The sequence below is a fragment of the Miniopterus natalensis genome, chromosome 2 (genome assembly GCF_054644295.1).
Source record: "Miniopterus natalensis isolate mMinNat1 chromosome 2, mMinNat1.hap1, whole genome shotgun sequence".
Lineage (NCBI taxonomy): Eukaryota > Metazoa > Chordata > Mammalia > Chiroptera > Miniopteridae > Miniopterus > Miniopterus natalensis.
Window position 1 is genome coordinate 170,639,792 of NC_142082.1, and position 24,128 is coordinate 170,663,919.

Consider the following 24,128-nt stretch of genomic DNA (forward strand, 5'->3'; position numbering starts at 1 on the left):
GGCTTCTCTTTAGCCCAACGTACTCAGACTCAAGTGGGGAAAATAATTACGATGTAGTATAATAACTGCTATATTGGAGAATCTAATCATCTCCGACCCAGACTTAGCAAGCAGGGACGGGTTGGTAAGGAAGTAAAATCTTCGCTGAGTTGAATAATGAGGAAATTCAGTGACGAGGGGTGGAGGGGGGAGCTGGAGCATTCGGAGTGAATCATCCCCTGGACAAGACTCCAGATACACAATCCATTCCGTACGTCCCAAACATGGGCTATAAAGAGGGTAGCTAGAAAGGATTCAAGCAGAGACCTGAAGGGCAAGTCAAATCAGGAGCTCTCTTTTATCTGTGTATGCAGCAGGTGGCCACTGAAGGTTCAGAGACAATGACCATCAGCTTTGCCTCTCAGGAAGACCTCTCTGGTCATCGGGTTGGAAGGTAAAGGTAAGGTGGAGGCCGGGAGACCCATTAGGAGGCTGAAGCAGTAATCCAGGAGAGCATTTACCAGAACCCAAACTACTATGGTAGCAATGAGATGGAGGCCACAGGGGACAAATTAGAAAGCTATTTAGGAGGTATACTAGGTGGGAATTTGCAACCATTGAGTGCAGGCAGGGGAGGAGGAGCTGAGTGGAGGGCAATGCTTAGGCTTCCTCGGGCTCCTGCGTGGATGGTGTCATGGTAGATAACACATGCTTCCTATTGGCAGTGCTACTTAAAAATAGCTGGACGTACTCCTGAATCCTTGGAACTTTAAGTAGAGGGATCCATAACATTCCTGAGTTGGAAACTTTTCATTCTGTGCAAGAGGTTTGAGAGTGTGCCTCTTTTTCTCTATAAGGTGTCTTCAGTTAAGTGGCCCTTTATGGTCTCATGAGACCCTCCCTTCTGGATTCGTCTTCTGTAAGGCCTATCAGACGGTGCTGCAATTGTCCCTTTGCTTAACTGTTTTCCTCACCAGCCTGTGAACCCCTTTCGAGCAGCAACTGTGTCTTATGAATCATGTACTCGATGTACTCAACATTCATAGTGTCTACTATGTGTCGGACACTAGTCATTGCGTGCTCAGGACCTTGCTTACTTAGTGCCTGGCATGCAGGAGACCCTCAATGAATGATGAGTTGAATTCAGCATATGATTTAGTTGGCTACTAATCAAAGGTTTTCACTTTAATGTAAGGAAATCTCAGAGTATAAGTTTTTTGCAGACAGGTTGCAGACAGGATTATTAATTCTCATGTTGTCCAAGGATTAATAACACTAGCATCACCTGGGAGCTTGTTAGAAATACAGAATCTCAGGCCCCAGCCTGACCTAGTGAATGAGAATCTGTGTCATAATGAGCTCTGGAGATCTGTGTGCACGGTGAGGTTTGAGAAGTCTGGCTCTGGAGAGTCAGTCTGAGGTACTATAGCCCATGAGTAGTGTACAAACAGTGACTCTCCAGTATGCCCGAATTACACCTCTGTGTGCTCTACTCCAAGCTAAACTTCCGTCTCACTGCCACCACTAAACTTCAGTTCTAAAGGAGCACATTTTTGTTCTGTCTTGTTTTATCAATCTCTTACCCTTCTGGTCAGGCTGCAGTGTGGCAATACCCAATATGGAGAGCAACAACGTCTGCTAATTTTTCAGGATGGCAGTGATTCACTGTTGGTGCTTTGCAATCAGTTAAACCGTTGTTCAAATCCCGACTCTGTCACTGATTAGTGAGATGTCACTGCTGCTTTATTTTCATTTTCTTAGCACCCATTTCTCATCAGTAGAATGAGGATAATATTCATATGTACATCATAGGATGATGGTGAGGAACAAGCGAGGCACTGAGTGCCTAATGCGGTCACGAACACAGAACTCACTAAGGTCATCTGCAAGGATTCTGTTTATGGAAATCCTTTTCAACCTTTTAGCATTTATTTGATAACACTCCTGAAGATCTGTGATGTAGAAAGCCTTGTAGCCTGGAGGATACAAAGATGCAAACCTCAAGTCTAGCAAAGGAGATAAAATGAGGAGTAGACAAATTATCGTACTAAAAGGGAGCATCCCCTAAGTGCCACACCTACGGTCAATGGTTCTCAATGTGGCTTTATAAAATGTTGATGCCAGACCCTACCCTCAGATATTTGGATTCAATTGGCCTGGGCATCTGGCATTTTTTAAGTGCACTCAGGTGGTTCTATGTGCAGTAGGTTTCAGAGAGACGTAAGAAATCCAATGAGGAAGGAGCTATTTATGGATGAGATTCCTGAAAAAGGCTCCATAAAAAGGGTAACACTGAGGGAGAAATAGAATCATTTTTAAACTTAATTAAGCACTATACTTTTTATTACAAAAATTTAAATGGTAAAGACTTTTGAAAAAAATAAACAAGCCCATCCTAAATCCTATAATTCCTTTATTTCTGTACAGTTTTCTCCCTCCTTTTGGCAATATGCATATATATTTGTCATAGTGAAGCAGAACTACTCAATAGACATATAATGTGAGCTACAAATGCAAACCACGCATGCAATTAAAAATTTCCCAAGATCCACATTATAAAAATTAAAATGATACAAGTAGAAGTAATTTTAATAACATATTTTATTTAACCTAATATATACAAATATTATTATGCCAATATGTAATCAACGTGAAGTCAATGAGATATAGTACATTCTTTTTACATACTAAGTCTTCAAAATCCAGTGTGTATATTATACTTAATGCAAATCTTAATTCAGACCAGCCTCATTTCAAGTGCCCAATAGCTTCATGTGGCTGGTGGCTATGATGTTGGACAGCATAGTTCTAGAAGGTCTGATGTATATAAGACATAGAAGGGGTTCATAACTAGCAAATATATTTTAGCTGTTATTATTATTGTCTTTGTTGCTGTTGATTTAAGATCTGGTACAAAACAAATCCCGTAGAGTTACAGGCCACAATATAGATTACATCAAATTCTGGGTGAAGGAGTTTGAATTTTATTTAATGGCCATGAAAAAGCACTGGGGACTTTGAGTAAGAATATTAATTTAACAGGGAGATGGGAGACGAAATGGATGGAAGGGCAATTGGAGGTGAGAAGACCAATTAGAAGTCCAGGGGAGAGGTAATTATGGCGTGGACTCCAGCCAAGGAAGGGGAAATGGGAAGAAAGGAACAAATGGGCCAAAGTTCACAGAGGCATAGTGATTGATTTCATTCAGGATTGAAGTAAAGAAACAATAATAGTCAAAGATGACTCGTTGGCAGATGGGAAAGTCGGGGGAAGGGTTTGTCTAGGCGGGATGGGAGTGGTTCTGTTTAGTTTAGTCATGTTGAATCTGAGGTCTAAGCGAGGTGACTTCCTGACCCAAATGTCCAGCGGGCTGATGATGACACTGTGGGCTTGGAGCTTACCTAGAGTGAGAGCTGAAACCAAACCAGAGAGTAGATGATACAACAGAGGAGAACGGTAGGGGCCCATGAGAGCTGTCCTTAAATCCCTAAAGAACTGGGATTTGGGGAAATGGATACAACATTCCAGTGCGACTCTGCAGTGCAAGAGTACCTGTCAGGAAAGTTACAGAGCCAAAGAGTTTAGCTTCACATGTAAATAGCTATCTAGCCCTCAGATAATTGTCCATACGTAGAACAGGTGGCCTCAGAAGGTAGTACATTCCTCAGAACTTTGTGAGAGCAAACATTTAGAAATAAAAGCACATGTAAATGCAAATCAGACAACTTTCTTTCTTAGTAGACATCATTATTCTTATAAAAACTTATTTAAACTCCAACTTCACACACACACAGCCTTAGTAGACTGCTAAACTCTATTAAACTTTGAGTAGGAGTCTCTGGGCTTATTTATGCCAGACCGGTTCATAGCTGAACCACGGGCACACACATCTGATCGATCCTTCCCTGCTCTCTGAGTCCTTCTGACAGTGTTCCCCCAGCACGCGAACCCTCTGCTCCCCAACCAGGTTCTGTCTTGGTCTCTTCTCTCTATCCTGCCAACGGTAGCTATTAAAAGAGCATTCTAGGGAGGCTTTATTACTCCCTTTCCTCCTGTTCCCTCTCCTTAGATTGAATCATAATCAATAAAAAGAACATTTAGTCAGTTCTAGGGTTAAGTTGTGGTATAATTTTGGTATGAAATGAAAGGAAGTAAAATCTGAACCTGTTTGAGGCTGCTCTCTCTCTCCCTCCCGCCCCCTTCCTCCCTTCTTTCACCCTCCCTTCTTTCCCTCTCCCTCATTTTCTCTTAGATCTTTTGCTTATTTTGGATAGATATTGGAAATATTAGTGGTGAAAAAGAAGCCTCAGTCTTTCTCCCACTGGAGATAAGGAGATTTTCACTTTGATTTAGAAAACAAGCAGGATTCTGGGAAGATGTGGGGCATGCCAAGTGGTACCATTGTGTTTTCTCTTTTTGTTTTAGGCCCAAATCCTGGAAGCAAAAAAAAGCTTTGTGGATCCATATGGCCCAGGCAATTAACTACAACTTCCTCTATTAGAGAGAGGTGCAATGTAGCAGATAAGAGCATGGACTCTGCAATCAGGCTGCCAGGCCCAGTCCCAGCTCTACCACACACCAGCTGTGGGTCCTCGGTCCGCTGGCTTAGCCTCTGTGTTTCTCCCAGTTTCTAACCCGTAAAATAGGGATGTGGTAGTTGTACAGTTATATGGCTGGCACCGAGGATAAAGCAGCAACAAAACAGATAGCATCCTTGTTCTGATAGAGCTTACATTCTAGCAAAGAAGACAAGAAAACAAGCCAATAAATATATGATTTGTTGAGTGGTAAGAGCAAAGAAGACAAATAATACATGGTAAAGGGATAGAGAATGATGGAAGGGGTACTCATTTTTATGGGACAATCATTAAAATGAGTGATGGTTCAACAAAGACTTTGTATATATCTGGTGAAGCATTTCCAGACTGAGGGAACAGCAGGTGTAAGGCCCTCATGAGAAAAGCTTCTTTGGGTGTTCAAGGAACAGCAAGGAGACCAGCATGAGTGGAGTCAGCAAGGAATGAGAAGAATGTAGAGGCAGGCCGAGGTACAGAGGTTGGGTGGTATTGTGAGTAAATGAAAAAACATTGGAGGCCTTGGCCAGGTAGCTCAGTTGATTAGAGCATCCTCCCAATACGTCAAGGTTGCAGGTTCAATATCCAGTCAGGGCACATACAAGAATGAACCTATGAATGCATCAAAAAGTAGAGAAACAAGTCGATGTTTCTTTCTCTCTCTCTCTAAAATCGATAAACAAAAATGTTAAAAAAGAAAAGACATTGGAGAGAAGTCAGAGATGACCACAAAGTACATTGCCAAGGCAATTAGGATTCTGTATGAGGTTGCCATTTACTAGGGGAGGGAAGACTGAGGGGAAAGCGGGATGGGAGATCGAGAGTTTATAACCAGATACATTACATTGAAGAAGCCTATTAAATTTTTAATTGGAAAAGTCAAGTAGGAATTTTAGTATAGTCTATGCATTCGGAGTGCACAGGCTGCTGTGAGTTTATATGCGATTAGAGCTGAGAATTGACCATTGAATTTGATAGCAAAGAGGTCATTAGTGACCTGGACAGAGATATTTCAATATTTTAACGTTTCGACGGGAGAGTGTAAGCCTGACAGCAGGGAGTGAGAGAGGGAAATGGGAGGATTCTGCTTCTGGCTCTGATGATTGAGCTTGTATCAAACCAACTTCCTGCTGAAATAACAAGAAAAGCTGGATTTAAAAATCTCTTTGAAGATATCTGAGATACACCAAGACTGAAAGTACTTGAGAAGCCAAGCTATGGAAAGGCCGTACACTGAGGGAAGCTCAATATTTGATGCTGATTTTTTTCCCACTTAAGGCATTTGCCTATTCATAAGTGGCACCAGAAATAGAGGCTGGGAGACCAAGTAGAAAGTGATAGCCAAAGAATTAAGAAGCTGAGCAGACCTGGGCACAGTCTAATGGAGCTGTAAAGACAAACATTTACAAGTGGGAGGGCTGGTGAATAACTCAGCATTTCATTTGGAAACCCTAAAGGGCTTCACCCCAAGAGTGAGAGCAAGCAGAAACAGACCGACCTTCCCACAGAGTAAAGGAAGGCCAGCTTCTGCTCATCTAAGTCGCAGATTGGAGTAACTGTCTTCCAGAAGCAAAAAATACACCCTCTGGAGCACAGCTACCCAAGAGAGCTTTCTATGGTGATGGAAATGTTCTATATCTTTGCCTTCTAATAAGATAGCCACTATCCACATGTGGCTATTGAGCACTTGAAATGTGACTAGCATGACTGAGAAAATAATTTTTAATTTAATTTAATTTTAATTAATTTTATTTTAAATAAACACACATGTCTAGTTACTGTTATACTGGACATTGAAACTCTGGCAGAAGATAAGATCATGTTGAGCCTCAAGTTATCTTTGCAACTTTTTAACATCATGTCTACTTTCAATCAAAAATTATCAGGCATGTGAGAATAGAATAGCAAATGACCAAAAGGCAAGAAAAAAAATATTAAGAAAGAGAACCATAGATGATCCAAATGCATTAACTATGATTGATGCATTTATTTTCAAAAAATTAATGAAAAGATGGGGAATTTCAGCAGAACCCTGATACTAGAAAAATAGATGTAAATGGAAATTCAAGAACAGAAAATATAAAACTTAGGAGATGAGTTTAATCATAGATTAGAAACAACGGATGAGAAGATTAGCAAACTGGAACATGGGTCATTAGAAAATGTCTGGATTGACGTAGAGAAAAAGAATGGAAAATTTTGAAAAGCGTCTGTAAGACATAGGAAACACAGTGCAAAGGTCTGTCATACATGCAATTAAAGTGCCAGGAGTGGAAGAAAGATGATGAAGTATAAACCATTTGAGACATAAGAATCCTCAAAACTGATGAAAGGCTTCACCACATCCAGGAGGGGTGAGCTAGGACGGTATACATTTCAGGGTCCTGGGCTCAGACCAATCCCATAAATCCCTCTCATGGACCTTATATCAGTTTCTGGCCTAAATGAATCAAGGCACTGTACCAATAGAAGCTGGCATAAATCTATGTACAGTGTTGGGTTGGTTATCAGGTTACCCCTATAGACCCAAATAGTTGACCTTATTAGAAAAGCTATGGTTAGAAAAATTAAACACAAAAGGATAATGCAATGAAGAGAACATAAACGAAAGTAAATAATTATTTTATGTTGAACACCTGCCTGCCCTCCTAACCAGACTGGAAACTTTGGGCATGAAAAGGACACTGATTCTGAATAGTTTATTTTACCTAAGACAATACACTTCAGATAAATCTGCTCTTCTCCATATTAATCAGAAGTACCCCATTTCTTTGAACTTTTGTTTTAGGGGGCAGGTGTAGAGAATAAAAACACTGACAATGAACTGGGCACATGAAATAAAAAGCTTGCACAAAAGCAAAATAAAGGAACTAGAAAGGACCTAAAGGTTGCATAGTTCATGGAATTCTGGAGATTTGGAAGAGGGATGGGTCTAGGTTGGGGTGGACAAAAGGTCGGTAGGGGCTCTTCTGGTCTAGTCCAACCCACCCAATGTGGAAACTGACTCAGAGAAAAGAACAGCAAAGCTTTAAATTACAATTTTGTGGAGCTTCGAAGCAAGTTATTTTGGTTTTGGGGGTTTTTGCTGCAAAAATCCTCCAAGCTTTATCTAGTAACAGTGCTCATGTGTGAAACCTTACATTAGTCAGGCTGAGAAAATTACCTGGTTAATTTTACTGGAAAAGAAATCAGTAATCTGAAATGATTTAGCATGGAACTAATGGCACTTTATATCATTTTAAGAACAGTTAAAGTTCTTAATTACAGGCCCTTGAGAGACTTAAAAAAAATGGCTAAATAATGGCATGTCATTAATTCTAAGGAAACACAGCTCCTCGGGCAACACCTGCTAGGTACATGCAATGGCCAGGTTCACATGGACTATGAGAAATGAATAGTGTCCTTGCTTTTAAACCACAGTGGGCTGAAATCTCTTCCTGGCTGCCCTGGTGTCCACAGTGATCCATTTGAATACTTTATGCTTGCATTTCAGACCCTTCAGAGGTTAAGAAAATTCAGCGCACATATTGAGCGTTGGACATAGACTAAGTAGAAGCTGAGTCCTTGGAACTGCACATTCTGAAAATAAATCTTTTAAGAGAAGTAATATGTACTCAGTGCAAAATTATCGAAGGGAAAATAAAATATGGCACTTCTCATATAACTTTTACTTTCAACTAGAAAACTTGAGTAAACAGTAATGCACTTCTTTTTATGACTTTATATGTGTCTGCTGCGCTAAGAAACATATTTATGTTTATTTTCTTTAGCCTTGATCAAATTATCCTTCAGCTTTAGCTATGGAAGCCTTCAGATCTTCTGGTTCTTAGAATTCAGGCAGAATTTCGCCTTCACGAGCCACAAGTACTACCCAACTGTGTGAAGTAATTGCAGCCACACAGTGTGTCCATGCTCTTTAATATCAGGGTGGTTTTAATAACAGTTAACATTGAATACCAACGGCATGCCTGGTCATGTGCCTTACATGCATCATCCCAATATCATCCAGCCAACAAACTTATGAATACAGTATTTATACATGTTTTATAAATTCAGACACTTAGGTTCAGGGAAAAAGAAAAGAAAAAGAAATTGCCCAAAGCAACCAAGTTCATGGGGCCCGGAACTCTCTTACTCCAAAATGTATGTATGCCTGAAAAGCTAGGGTATTTAACTCTGATCTCAATAATGCGGCCAGGAAAAGCATTATCTCACATTTGAACAATAATGTTTTGTATTTATAAAGTCCTTTGTATCACTTTTTCATATTTGATGCCCAAAACTTTCTAGTGAGGCAGGAAGGTGGGGAACCTAAGATATAAAGACGTAGCAATGCACCCAATATCATATACATTTTCTTACTGCAAAGCTCAAATTCTTCCCACTAACCCACACCTCTCCTCCATGCAGTAAAATTCTTAGTAGTAATAATAAAATGCTGTAAACGTGTGTGGAATGCATACCAGGTGCCAAGAGGCTTTTCTCCTCTCCACCATCATTCTGTGTTTGAAAATCATAACATTTCTTTATCATCTTTATGTCGACAGTAATGCTAATGGGCTCACAATTGTCTCAGCTTTCAATCTGGGTTTATCTTTCCGTATGCACTGTCCCAAACATCTACACACATTCATTCAGGAGCCCTGTAGATCATTCTTTTAAAATTTTCTTGCTATTCCTAATATCACTAATTTAGCACAAGAGCTTCATTTCACACCTGAATTACTATATCTTCTCTACTGATATTTTTTAAGGACTTTTTTTTTTTTAGAGCAGCTGTAGGTCTATGACAAAACTGAGAGGAAGGCACAGACATTTCCCATACATTGCCTGCCCTCACACTTGCAAATGCTTCTCCTGTTACCGACATCATTCTCCAGAACGGTACATTTTTTAACCAAGGGATAACTACATCTACACATCATAGTCACCAAAGTCTATAGTTTACTTTAGGGTTCACTCTCAGTGTTGTACACTCTATGGGTTTAAACAAATGTATAATGGCATATATTTATCATTATAACATCATAGAGTTTTTCACTGCCCTAAAATCCTGTGTTCTCTACCTGTTTACCTCCTACTGATCTTTTCACTCTCTCCATAGTTTTGCCTTTTCCAGAATGTCATGTAAGTTGGAATCATACAGTCTGTAGCCTTTTCAGATTGGCTTCTTTCACTTAGCAATAGACATCTCTGTTTTCTCCATTCTTCTCATGGCCTTATGGCTCATTTCTTTTCAGCTCTGAATAACATTCCATTGTCTGGAGTATACAGCTTACGTATCCATGTACCTGCAGAAAGGCATCATGGTTGCTTCCAAGTTTTCATCATTATAGATAAAGCTCCTATTAACATCCATGTGCAGGTTTTTGTGTGAACATAAAAAACTCCTTACATACTAAGAAGTGTGGTTGCTGGATTATATGATAAGAGTATCTTTGCTTTTGTAAGAAGCCACCAAACGACATGAGGAGTCCTGTTGCTCTGTATCTTCACCAGTATTTTGTGTTGTCCAGATTTCGGCCATGCTAATCAGCGTATAGTAGTAACTCATTGTTGTTTTAATTTGCATTTCTTTGGTGACATAAAATGTGGAGCATCTGTTCATATGCTTATTTGATATTTGTATTTCTTCATTGGTTAGGTATTTATTAAGATCTTTGGCCCATTTTTAAATCAGGTTGTTTTCCTATTGTTGAGTTCCAAAAATGTTTGTGTATTTTGGATAACCGTCCTTTATCAAATGTGTCATTGGCAAATATTTTATCTCAGGCTGTGGCTTATCTTCTCATTTTCTTGACATTGTCAATTGCATGGCAGAATTTTTAAATTTTAATGAGGTTCAGCTTATCAATTATTTTGTCATGGATCACATTTTCGTGTTGTATCTAAAAAGGCATCACCATACCCAACTTTATCTAAGTTTTCTTATAATTATTCTCTAGAGGCTTTATAGTTTTGCATTTTTATATTTAGGTCTGTGACCTAGTTTGAGTTAATTTTTGTGAAGGGTGTGGGGTCTGTGTCTAGATTCACTTTTTTTTGCATGTGAATATCCAGTTGTCCCATCATCATTTGTTGAAGACACTATCTTTACTCCATTGTATTGTTTTTGCTCCTTTGTCAAAAACCAGTTGACTGTATTTATGGGAGCCTATTTCTGGCTTGCTGTTTTGTCCCAGTGATCTATTTACCAGTATCGCACTGTCTTGATGACTGTGGCTTTAGGACAAGTCTTAAAGTTGGGTATTGTCAGTCCTCCAACACTGTTCTCCTTCAATATTGTGTTGACTATTTTAGGTCTTCCATTCAATCTTCTTGCCTTCTCTAGTTTTTCTTATCGTCTTGCTTCTATCCAGTATTTTCCCTTAGCTATAAGCTCACAAACAGAGGAACTTATCTCACATATTCTATTTTCTTCCCTGAAATTAAAGCATCTGCATTGGAAAAATGCAAAAATTTTCTAAAATTATGATATTTATGGATCCCTAACATATTGTTTTAAACAGATCACCTCCCTGCTTCACCTTCCATGGCTCCCTATTACCAACATTATAAACTCCAAAATTATTTACTATTTTTAAACTTAAGGCTGTGTTCTTCTAAAATTGTGCCCTAACTTGTTTTTCCAATCTTTCATCCCTTTGTTTTAATCACGATTTACTTCATGAATGTCAAGTTGGTGCCAGGCTATATACCACGTTCTTTTCACTCCCATAATTTTTCTCATTAAGCTGCATATCTTTCTCCACAGAGAACTCCAGAAGACCACGACAAATAAAAGAGTACAATCTGAGATAATAAAATAGATATTCTTAAAGTATTTGAAGAGATAAAAGAAATAACAGAATCCATCATGGAAAAACAAGGCTTTATGAAATATAATAAGAGGAAGATTTGAAAAAGAACCACATAGAATTTCTATAATAAAAAACTAAATGGACAAATAAAAGCAGAGATTAAATGCAGCTAAAAAGATCATCAGTGAACTGGGTGATTGGCTTAGAGAAATCATCCAGAATGCAAAACAGAGAGAAGGAGAAGTAGAAATTTTGAAGAGCATTTTCAGTGTGAGAGCTAGAATGGCAAATTTCAATAATACCTTTCATAGGAGTTTTAAGGAAAGAAAGGGGTAAAGAGGCAATTTCAAAAAATAATGGCTGAAATTTTTTCTTAAAGAACACATAAAGCTATAGATTAAAGAAACACTGATTAGAAAGCTATTTTTAAAAAGTAAAATTAAAATAAATCTACTCCTACATAGATCCTAGTGAAATTTCAGAATATAAAAGACAAATAGAAAATATGATGTGAAACAGGGAAAAAAATATAGATTTCTTTCACCTTCAAGCCAACAAGCTAAAATTCTATACCTTGATAAATTCTACAAGAACAAATGTGAAGTACACACCTGTTCAGGAAATGATAAAGTTAAATTACATGAAATCACGGTTATCCCAGAAAAATCAATCATTTACAAATGCAGTCCTTAGCTCTAAGGAATTTATACACTGCTAGAGAAGATGATGGGTTCATTTTCACTTCTTTCCACTAACTTATTTCATACTACATCTATTAGTACAAATCTTTCTCCACGTTGTTGTCTGACTAACATACAAAAAATCAGCCTCGATCATACTACTTTTACTAAAACAATTTCAAAGATTGGCTATCTAATATTGTTTAAATCAGGAATTAGCAAACTTTTCTGGTAAATATTCTGTAAACATTTTAGACTTGTAGACCACATACAATCTTCTTTATTGTTTTAAAACCTCTTTAAAAATATCACAACCATTTTTAGCTCATGTGCTATGCAGAAACAGGCTCTGGGCAGATTTGCCTGGGTTGTATTTGCTGACCTCCTCTCTAAACTCTCAACTTGTCATTCAATGACCTCTACCTTCTCGCAGGTTTTCTTCTCAATACTGTACTGCAGAGACACTCTGATGTGTTTAACAGAATAAAATATAATTCCTACAGACAATAGCAGAGTATTATATATTGTCTTTCTGCTATAGGTTGACCAGGTCAAGGGACAGTGTTGGCCAGTGGGATTCAGAAAAAGGTTCCTCTTTAACAAGGTTATGATTTAAAAGTGAAGCAGTCAACAGGAGGCTTTATCAGTTCATATTTATCTTTGGAATTAGGTTAAATATTCTAGATGACAAAAAATAATTGGGGTCTCATCTGAAATGTGAACAATTTGGTTAAACCTTTGCATTTTATGAATACCTTGAGCAGATGGAGCACTGGCCTAATTGCTGGGTTGCAAAGATGCATTTAACAGTCACTTCTTTGGAGGATCCCAGAATCTACAAAGAAGAGAATTTAAGTGAATTAGTCAAAGAATTAAGTCATGATCATCAGTTTCAAACTATTGTCTATCAAGAGGACATTGCCGGCAAAGTCTAGAGATTAATCTTACATACTTACCTAAGTCACTTAAAAAAACAGCAAAAAAGAAGCTTCTGTCATGCAGAAAAATGCCTGGTTATGTCATGATAGTTTTCTTTTGTCTATAATTTACACAGGTATTTAAAATACATCTGTTATTTCCTCAGGTTCTTATTTGTTCAGATACATGCTTGTTCTCTTTGTATCGTCACTAAAATTCAGGGAGGGCATAGGTTAAAGACTGTTCTGAGTCAGTCATGCTTTCTACCCAAAACGTGGATACCGTACGGGGTGTGTGTGTGTGGGGAGGGGGGCACTGGGGAAATGTGTACTGTTGTTGGTAAAGGGATAGGAAGGTCTCCCTTAACAAACAGGGAACCTGCTTTGCTTTCTTGGTCTTTTAAACAGCCAAGAAACCCCTGTGAATTGTGTTGTGCTCCAGCCATCAATTACATCACTCAATCAAAACCCCGGAGCAGTCACCTCCAGGTCCCCACACGGCTAATTCTACAGCACACGACCCCGCCATCCCAGCGCGGAAGCCGCGGCATTAACGGGGTGTATCAAGTTATTTGTGACGCTTCATTCGCAGTAATCAGAAAAAGAGGTCAAGCGGGCACATCTATCACGGTGACCGCGGAGCTGGTAGGTGAGACGCTCGGAAGGGAGAAGATACCTTCGATTAAGTTAAGACAAACTATAATGGATGGGGGCTCTGCTCGAGCCCAATAAATCACCAGAGCCTTTCTGGGCCAGCAGCAATGGGAATCACTGGTAAATTAAAGCTTGCTGCCGTGGCTATGCTGATGCCTTCAGTGTGGATTCTGCCCGGACACCTCTGCAGAGAAAAGGCTGGAAAAGAAAGTCTCAATAGTCTTGAGAGGAAATTTGTGATTGACGACTATAAAATGTATTACCCATTGGACTTATTCAGGGTTACGCTTTAATAAACCTTGGTTCCTTTGAACCGTGGGGGAGGTGGTGAAAGGTCACTGGGCTCAATTTTAGCAATCAGACTGGCAGGCTGAAACAGCCACGATGTTGGCACCACTGTGCACTCAGGCCAGCGTGTCCTCCGAGGGATGGAGAATCAGAGGGTGTCATTTGAAATAAGAAAGTGTGAGCCTTTTTGTTTTGGGTTTCTCGGTGTCTATACATTTTTGGATTTTTTTTTTCCCTGGGATTCTGAGACCATGAATAAAATATGAGTATGTTCTATTTCTTTTTCCTTAATGAGGGATCGCCTTGGATGGGAAGCCGTTCCCCACACACACAAAGAAAGCCACACGCTGGATTTATGAGCTCGTAGCAAATGTCTGTTCGGTGCTGAGTAACGAGGAGGTTCACCGGCGTGGCAGGATAAAAGGCTTCCCTACTTTGTGTTTATCCTCTGGGTAATGAAAAAACAAATTGGCGATTTTGTATTTTCCCTGATGGAAATTCATAAGGTCACTGGGGGGAAACGGTGAAGGTTAACCGGCAGGAACGCTTGCCTGTAAGCATGGTGTCAGGAAAGAAAGGTCACGAGTGGATGAAATACCCCAAACCCAAAGCAGCGCCACCGCAAAGGCAGGGCCTAGAGAAAAAGGAATTGCGTTCAGTGAAAGGAGAGCCTTGGGAACTGCCCTGACGGGCAGCCAACCAGCCCTGTGTTTCCAGCAGGCGTGGAAAAATGCCTTTTGCAAATCCAACAGAATAATTTCTCCCTTTGAAAGTCCTTCACTTTCTGCCACCTTCCATTGTCTCCCCCACCCCCTTTCTGCCTTCATGTCTCCTTCCTCTCCCCCTTTTCAACTCTCACTAAAGAGAAGCGCTACTTGCTAAGGGCCCAAGGGAGGCAGGAGGGGCTTGGGGACCTGAAGCCGAAGCCATGTGGTCACTGATACCTACACAGAGTTTTCAGAGCCCGAGCGTTCAGACCGGCCTCAAGCCACGGTCAATAACTTTCCTTAACATGGAGCAAGACTGGTTCTTTCTCTTCTTTGTTAGACACCGACTCACCTGGAACCAGAGAAATGGGATTTCCTGCAAGTCTGCCAAGTTTTTCACTCGGATATTTCACTGCAAAGTTACACTGGTCAGTCATTCCCTCTGGATGCATAAAGCTGTTTGGTTAAGGATTCTATTAAGTTAGAGGGCGAAGGCCGTGGTCATTTCCTGCCAGCAATCTCATTTCTCTGGCCTGGAAAAAAAAAATTGCCTATTTCCATCCTGTTAGGAATCCCCGTTCTGCCCCCACAACAGCCTAGATTGGGTTAAACTTGGGAGAAAACTCTTCTGATCGATGGCTTTCCCAGATCGTCCGGTCATCCCCAGAGGAGAGGCAGGCGGCGCCTGTCAAAAGCACAGGAAAACGGAGAGGAGACAGGGAAAGAAGTCAGGGGGGGAAGAGGAGGGGGAAGGTCGGGAAGGGAAACGGGAAGATGGGAGGGGGAAAGAGCCAGCTGCGAAGAGGAGGGAACTTGTAGAAGGGAGAAGGGAGTGGAGAAACCAAGCTGGGAAGTAAAGTCAGTACAAGCTGGAGGGGGCGGGGGTGGCTGGAAATAAGTTCATTTAGAAGAGAATATTGTTGGATTTCAATTATTCCCCTAGTTGTACTGTCCACCCTTCACACGTGGAAAATTACAAGGTCTGGCTGGGAAAAGTAACCTCTTCCTTTGGAATCTGGAAGCTGGGGGAGACCCGAAGGTGCTCAGAGGAAAAGACACATGTACATGTTAACTCTCAACCTCCAAGCTTTAAGAAAGCTATGTGGCCTGGCCGGTGTGGCTCAGGGAGTTGAGTGTGGTCTCATGCACCAAAAGGCTGCTGGTTTGGTTCCCAATTACGGTGCCTGCCTGGGTTGTGGGCTCGATCCCCAGTGGGGGACGTGCAGGAGGCAGCTGATCCATGTTTCTCTCTCTCTCTGTCTCCCTTCCTCTCTCTCTAAAATCAATAAAAACATTTTTTTTTAAAAAAAAAACAACAACTATGTGCTCATAGAATCTTAAAGTTGGAGGGGACCACTGATACCGAATCTAACTGAGTCATTCTGCAGGTGAGAAAAATCAAGGTTCACGTTGTTGCAGGGACTTATCACAAACTGAGTTTGTTAGAGGGGTGCAGTTGGGAGTTGGACCCAAAGTTTCTGCCTCTTTGTCATGTGACTTCTACGGCTGCTGCTAGAGCTGACCATTTATTTCCCGTTGCAGACACCTGGTTCCTGGCAGAGCACTGGGCTGAGGGAGCTGCTGGCCGCTCACAGCCCTGACACTAGAAACACTCGGGGGCTGCAAAAGGCTTCCACGCAGGGGGTGATGTAACCAATCTGGGTTGGCAGAGGGTCATTCTAGCAGCTGAGTGTGGTAGACAGAGGGAGGGCCAGGAAGTCACAACACCATAAAGCAATGATAAAGCACCTGTGTGACCTTGACCAAGCTATTAATCCCTGAACCCAGTCTCCTCCCATACAAACGATGACATTGGATGGTCCCACGCACCAAGGTTTTAGGATTCTGAACTGCCCCTCTCTGTGGCTGTGACAGTTCACATTACTTAGTTGCAGCATCTGACAGGCTGTGACATGGGTGTCATTTATTTTCCTCACTGTTGGCCACTCCACAAACAAATCCCTGAAAAATGGCAACTCTAGCGTCTTGCTGGAGGCTGGACCATGGGATCCAGATGGGGAAAGGACAGGAGCACACACATGTCTGTTTAACTTTTCTCTGTGATTAATGAATATTATCCAAGGTAACAGCCATAAAATACCAAGAATTTACACAGCAAGGGACTCTACACCAGTTTCCCCAACCCCAACCAGCTAACAGGAACAGAGTCCCAGGGGTTCTGGGCAGAAACAGTTCAGAAATAATTGAAGGCAAAGAAACAGCAGTCAGCTAATTCTGTCACTGATAACATCGTCATTATGAAGAAAACCTAACTCCTTAATTGTTTCAAAATAATTGCTCTCTTAGTTTTAAAAGGTATCATTTAAAAGGAAACACTGCCTCTTGGCAGAACTTACCCTTTAGAATCGGGTGGATAATAGCCCATTATATGAAGAAGGGTCAATAATGAGAATCTGGAAAAATAGTCAGCTAGTGTCATATATGAAGATAGAGGAGCCCTCCAAAGGAAAAAATGTTATGGGGAGAATATTGTTCCAATATTTTCAGAACTGTTGTGTGGGCTGTTCATGGAGCAGTCTCTGAGGTTGCAAATGCTAAATTAGCAAATGGCTTTGGGGTATTTATTACTGATGGTGAGATGTTTGATGATGTCTTTTTCCCCCTTTACTAACTTTTGAGATCCCTTTATCATGGGTGCTAGGAAATTTTTGAAATTATACAACATTTCTCACAGATTTTTTTTTTTTTGCCTTGAAAAATCCTGTTAAAGTTTTATTTTCTTTCCATGCTGGGCATTTTGTTCATGTTTCTTCATTTTGTTTTATTTTAAAATCTTTATTTATATATGATCTACTTAGAGAAAAGTGAACAAGTCGTAAGAGTACACTTAATATTTTTTCACAAGCTGAAAATATCCTGGTAACCAGCACTAAAAACAAGAAATGGAAGGGTCCCAGCACCCCCGGAAACCTTCCTCCCACTCTCATCTAATCAGGCTGCTAGTGTGACCACTGTCCTGATGTCCAACAGGAGGATTCATTTCGTCTGGTCTTGTCTTTTATATAAATGGAATCAATATGTTATTTCTTTACTAATTTCCTTCTATGCCCATTTTTCACCCTTTCTTTGGAATTCCTGATAGTCAGATGTTGAAGCTTCTGGATTGATACTTTGTATCTATTATCTGTTCTCTTGACTTTTCCACTTTTCCTGCTTTATGTACTAGGACATATCCTCAACTTATCTTCTAATATTTCAATATTTGCACTAGGCAAATATTTCTTAGATATGACACCAAAAGCATGATCCCCAAGGAGAAAAACTGATATAATATCATCAAGATTAAGAATTTCTTATCATGAGACATTCATAAGTGAATGAAAAGACAAGCCACTGATTAGGAAATGATATTTGCTGGTTAGATACCTGATAGAAGACTTGTATCCAGAATATATAAAGAACACTCAAAAGTCAATAATAAGAAATGGCAACCCAATTTAAAAATGGGCTGAATATTTAAATAGACACTTCAGCTAGGAAGATATGTGGATGATAAATAAGCACATGAAAATATAAATAGTCATTAGGAAAATGCAAATTAGGACCACAGTGTGATACCACTGCACACTTATTAGAATGGTTAAAGTTAAAAAAGATTAACCCTTCCAAGTATTGGCACGGATATGGACCAACTGGAAATTATAGGCACTGTGGATAAGAATCTAAATAGTATAATCACTCAGCTTGGCAGCTTCTTCAAAAGTTAAACACACACCTACCATATAACCCAGCTATTCAACTCCGATGTCCTTGGTCAAGAGAAATGCAAGCATATGTCCATGCAAGAAATTATGATCAAATATTTATAGTAGGTTTTATGGCAGCAGCAGGATTTGGAAACAACCCAAATGTCCATTAATAAGGGAATGGGCAAACAAATTCTAATATATGCAAACCATGGAATAATAAATAAACTGTCGATGCACACAACAATTTGGGTGATTCTCAAGGTAATTATGCTGAATGAAAGAAACCAGACCAAAAATGAGTATGTGCTATATAATTTCACATATAGTCTACAATTCCAGAAATTGCAAACTAATCTATACTGATATAACAGGTATGCTTTAAGAGTTTTCTTTCTTTGAGGTCATGTTATTTTCTGATTTGAATATTTCTTTTCCACTTTTTTGTGCTATTGTTGCTTTTAATGAAGTTCAAGAGAGAAAGTTCAAGAAAGAAAGTTCATATACCACATACACCCACCACCTTTACACTTCTTTTTTTAGATATATTTGTAAGACATCCTTATGCCCTGAGAAAGTATGTGATTCATACTGAACCCACTGGGCTGGAATTACCACAAAAAAGAATAACCTAGATCTGGGCAACAACGTAACTGGAACACAATAGGACAGCTATGGCGAAGGTACGTTCTTTTCACATGTAATTAAAAATAAAAATAAAATAAAAACAATTAGCATCCCAGTATTTTGAAATATGGATTTCTTTCTCTGCTTGGAAGACAAAAATTCAAGAGAAAAACTTGATCTGCTGGGTTAGCCATAAGTTTAGCAAGGATCGAAACTGGCCACAAACTTGATATGAATCGGCGATGTTGTGCTATTGTGAGAAAGCTACCATTATTCTGGGTCGCATTAAATAAGTATGAGGCAGCAGAAATCAGAACCGATTCTTCTGGCAATCTTTTCAGACCTGTGCTTTAAAAAAATAGTATCAAGTTTTGTCCATAAATATTTATTATGCATCTTCTATCTACCCCAGGCCCTGTGCTAGGCATTGATAATATAATGGGGGGAAATTTTACACCCCCAATACCCTGCTTTAACAGGCTAAGTTCCTATCTGTTGCCTGCACTTTCTGAGTCCCAGCCACTAGAAACACCTCAAACCAGCAGCTGGGGTCCCTCAGATACCCCAAAGAGTTCTTGGACTCAGGCCTAGGAGGTCATCCTGGGCCCCTGTTCTGGCACCTGCTTTCAGGAGATGGGCCTGGCGAGCAGATCTTTCCTGCTGACCATTGGTATTTCCTTCCAGCATCACAGGAGCTTCCAGGATGGTGCTGACTCATGCTGTTCATGTAGACAGAAATCCTGGGAAATTTGCCTGGGATCCTGCCTACCTTCAAGGCAAACCTGGGGTAAGGAACTCACTTCCTGTTAGTGGGACAAAATGCTCAGAGGCCAAGTTCAAGAGAACACAAAGAGACTAAGGCAAGTCATTTAGATGCTATAAGAGGAGGGGGCTTGTATCCCACGAAAAGAAGGCTGGACTTTATATTAAGGTTGGTGGGAAGTCTGTGAAGGGATTTAAATGGGGAAGTTACCTGATCACAATAGTGTCACCACACCTCAAAAAAAACTAACAAAAACAATACCTAAGATGGTAGAACAAAGAGAAACAAAATGACCAGAGGAAAGAAGTCAGTCCTTAACTAAAAGGTTAAAGAGACAACTTATCTTCCCTCCACGATGATTTCGGAGAGGAGGAAATGGGATTTCTCTAAGGCTTTCTGAGATGAGCTTAATTTATATCAGGAGAAAATTTGTGTGAACATTAAGAGGATATTCTTTCCCATGAGAGGGAAACATAGGAATGAATCCACCCAATGTGTGGCTGGAAACTTACAAGAAAACATCCTGGAAACTTACAAGAAAACATCATCTCTGGGGGTTTTCTGTCTTCTCTTTGTCCCAAGGATGATCATGAAATGGAGAACCTGGGGAGTTAGCAAGGGAATTTTCAGTTTCAGTTGACAAGGCTGCATCTCTAATTAGTTAAATAAGGGGGGAGGAGGGATTTATTGGTTTACATAATTAAAAATAAAAAAAATAGATCTAGCTTTAGGCATGGCTGGATCAAGAAGCTCAAACGATGTCATCTAGAATAGCTCTCCCTCTGCTTTCCTTTCTGTAGGTCATGTTGTCCCCAGCAGTGGTTCCAAACTTACATGCTACTTCTTCAGCACCTTCAGTGAAATGATCATACCCCCTTCTCAACAGGACTCGCAAAATTCTAAAATTCACTCCGTCTCATTTTGAGTCCAGGCTTACACATGAGCCAATTATGGAGACTAAGTAGCTAGAATAGTCTAATTTTTCACTCTTGAATCATGTGCTCAACCTTGGAGCTGGGGGTACTGGGTCAGCATCACCTACATTAAAGGCCTGAGCAGGATGAGGTCCTGGCCTCGGGCGATTCCCAGAACTATGTTGTAGTGTTTCTAGGAAACAAGAAGGAAGCTCTGCTGGGCAAACAAACAAAACCAACACAGTGAAACAGCCCCTCCACACACAGATGTCCACTCTACATTTAAAAATCTCTTTCAAGTCTATATTTGCCGAGTTTGACATCTTAACACGATGCCCAGCTGAGAGCATTCCTTCATTTACTACATTTTACTCTGGGATCATTTATGCGTTTGCTATCATTTTTCAAAACCTTTTTTTGCTGTTGTTTCCATTTTGTACACTTCACAATGAAAGCCAAGGCATAAAGAAACTCACTTCTTGGCTGTGGGTCACCCAATAAAATGTGTTCTCATCCATGCTCTGGACGGCGAATACCTCTTGGCAAGAAAATAATGAAACTGGCTGCCCTCATCATAAGGGAGAGAAACCATGTGTAGCTTGTGTCTGAAATAAAAAAAGCAGTGTACAACTTTCAAACAACAGATTGTCCCCAGCAGTGGTGAGCCATGGGCAGTGACAAATGAAGCCTTCTCAGGCTGTGCCCTGTGCCTTAGCCATGTTCCGAGCCGAGCACAGGCGCAGCTGAGAGCCACTGAGGCACTGTGCCCAGTTAATCCTCAGTGCCCTTGCCAAGGCTGCCAACAAAGGGCCCCATTGTGGCGGTGCAGCGGGGCTGTGGGCACCAGTAGGCTCGGAACTGGATGGAGCCCACCGACTCATCGACCGAATGCTGTCCCCAGTCCCTCCCCAAAATGGAAATCCGTGTTGGCACTTAGCATTCACGAGCAGCCGGACAATGCCACTCTCAATGTGCGCATGCTGGGGAGGCAAACTAGTGGCTACACTGAAAGCAGGCTTCACTTCCAAACCTCAGAGGGGTTCTCCCATCGTTGAGAAAAATTGATTTAGCAAAATTATGGCTGGTGCTGACTGCCCTTTAACGGCATGCTGAGCTCCGGGGTGGCGGGTCTGCCTTTCCTCGTGCATTACAAAAGGGGAAGTTGTGATGAAAGGATGGGAATGGAGTCCCTGAAATCTCCCTGAAAATGTTCGGTCTTGGCACTGCCGTGCTGGCTGCTTCTTTTTCTTCCACGCAGAATGATCTCACTTTCCGTGTTGGAGGCTCTTCCCTTGAACCGTTGCAGACAGTTTTCTGTTATTACTTTAATTCTCAGTAAGCTGTTGGCAATTGCCATCAAATTGCTTCATGGATCAGTTCTTCCCTCATAGCCCATTAAGTTTTGCTTTTTTTGTCCTGAGTAAGAAGTTACAGACACATTTGGTTACATTTGGTCAGTGGGCCATGAGCTCTTTACTCTTCAGAACTTAGTGCAATAGGCTGGCATCAGGATGCTGAATGCCCCCTGTCTGTGGGCTTTCTCCTGCGCAGCACCATCCTGCTGTTAGGGAAAGGTCTGTTGGGATTCCGTGTTATTTGCTTGAGTGTGTAATCGGGAAGCGGTGGAAGTGTACAGGGTGTCGTTCTACTGGTCAGATCCCAATAGTCTTGCCGTCCATCGCAAGAATGGACACAAATTAGTCCTCTCTGTTCATCCAGGCCCCTTGGCAAGGTGACTTTGCAGCTCCTTTTGCCAAGAACTGGGTCTCGTTACCCACCTTTTAAATGTGAGCTGGCCCTGTGGTTTGCTTTGATCAACAGCATGTGGCAAAAGTCATGATGTGCCGGTCCCCAGCCTGGGCTCCAAGAGATGGTGCCCACTTCCGCTCGGTCCCCTGAAAGCCTGCTTCCCCCAGGGAGGCAAGCCCAGGCTCGCTTGATGGAAGATGAGAAGCCACTTGGAGGAGAGCCACGGGGCCCCGGCCTACAATAAACCAGGCCCCAGCTGGCCTGAGGGCTCACTCCAGACAGAGCAAAGCCCAGCCCAATTACTGATCACAGAGCCAAATAAATGATTAGTGTTTTAAGCCATTGGTTTTTTTTTAGGGTGGTTTATCATGCTACAAAAATTAATTGATGAATCCTCACCTTATTTGTTCTGGAGGTCCTTGGCATTCTTACCTTGTAAATACTACTCTTCTAGCTTCTATTCCAAACTAAGAAATCCTTGCTGTACGCCTAGTTAGAAAATTAATAAAGATGTATTTCTATATTATGTATGTCTATGGTAGTATCAGTTGTATGTTAAAAGACTATGAACAGCTCATGATTGCCTTCTGAATAATGCTCACCTTATCAACCCAACACTTAAGGCCCTCCACAATTTGGTTTTACTTAACCTTTCAGCCTCAAAAATATCTTCTTTCATTCTAAGATATTTTTTCTGGACTGTCTGAATTACTCTATTTCCCCCCCCAAATTGCAATACTTCCCCCCCTCTTTGCCTTTCTTTGTACTGTTTCCACCACCTGGAATGCCCTTCCCTTCACCTCTGCATGGTAGAATCCTACATAACTGTCAAAGGCCATTTCAAATGTTACCCCTTTAATGATGCTTTTTCAAAACATCCTGAACAGAAGGGACAATTCTTTCCTCCCTTGGAATGCTGAAAGGCTTTGGCTTCTAGCTTTCTGGAATCACCAAAAGGTCTTGAATTCTCATTGCTTTGTCCCCTGTGATCCTCTAGTATCTTACCCCTACCATCATCATCATAGAACATACCGAATGCTCACTGTAAGCCAGGCCCTCACATAGAGCTCATTTAGAGCTCCTAACTACCCTATCTGGTAAGCGTTATTACTTTTCAGTTCATAGGTAATAAAAGTAAGGCTCCAAAACCTAAGTAATTGGTTCAAGGTTCCACAACCCCTGGGTTATTAAACCTGGGCTTTCTCTTTGTCTCTTAAGTCTCCCTCACAGCCCCTTGTGCAAGGGACACAGAACAGTTACCAAATCAGTGCCTTGGAGAAAGTATGGTCAGAGCTATAACCCCACATTTTGGCCCATAGGAACCTCTGTACTGAGTTAGGAGTCAAATGAAGGGAAGATCACTGATAAGGAGACTCAGTAAGGTAGCTGGTCAGTAATACTCAGCTATATGAAGACTTGTTTCCTCAACTTCCTTTAGCTAATCTAGAATGTTCTGAAGTGTTTTATGAATTATGGTTGCTAGACAGTGGCTCATCACTAGAGACAGTTAATAAGTGTCCTGCTGTTTGCTGCTAATTGCCCCTTCTAGTCATAATTAATTTCTGTTTGCATGGTCCTGCTTGTCTGTAAGATTGACACCCCAGAGGCTGGCATTCAATGATCAGATTTCAACATGGAGGCTGCCTTTTAACCCAGGTCCTGCACAGCAGGTGGATCCAAAACAAGAAGGGGAAAGCTTGGCTCTGCCATTCGGGAGGTGCAGGGAAGCCTCTCTCCTTTCACCAGAACTTTTACCAAGGTCTAGTTT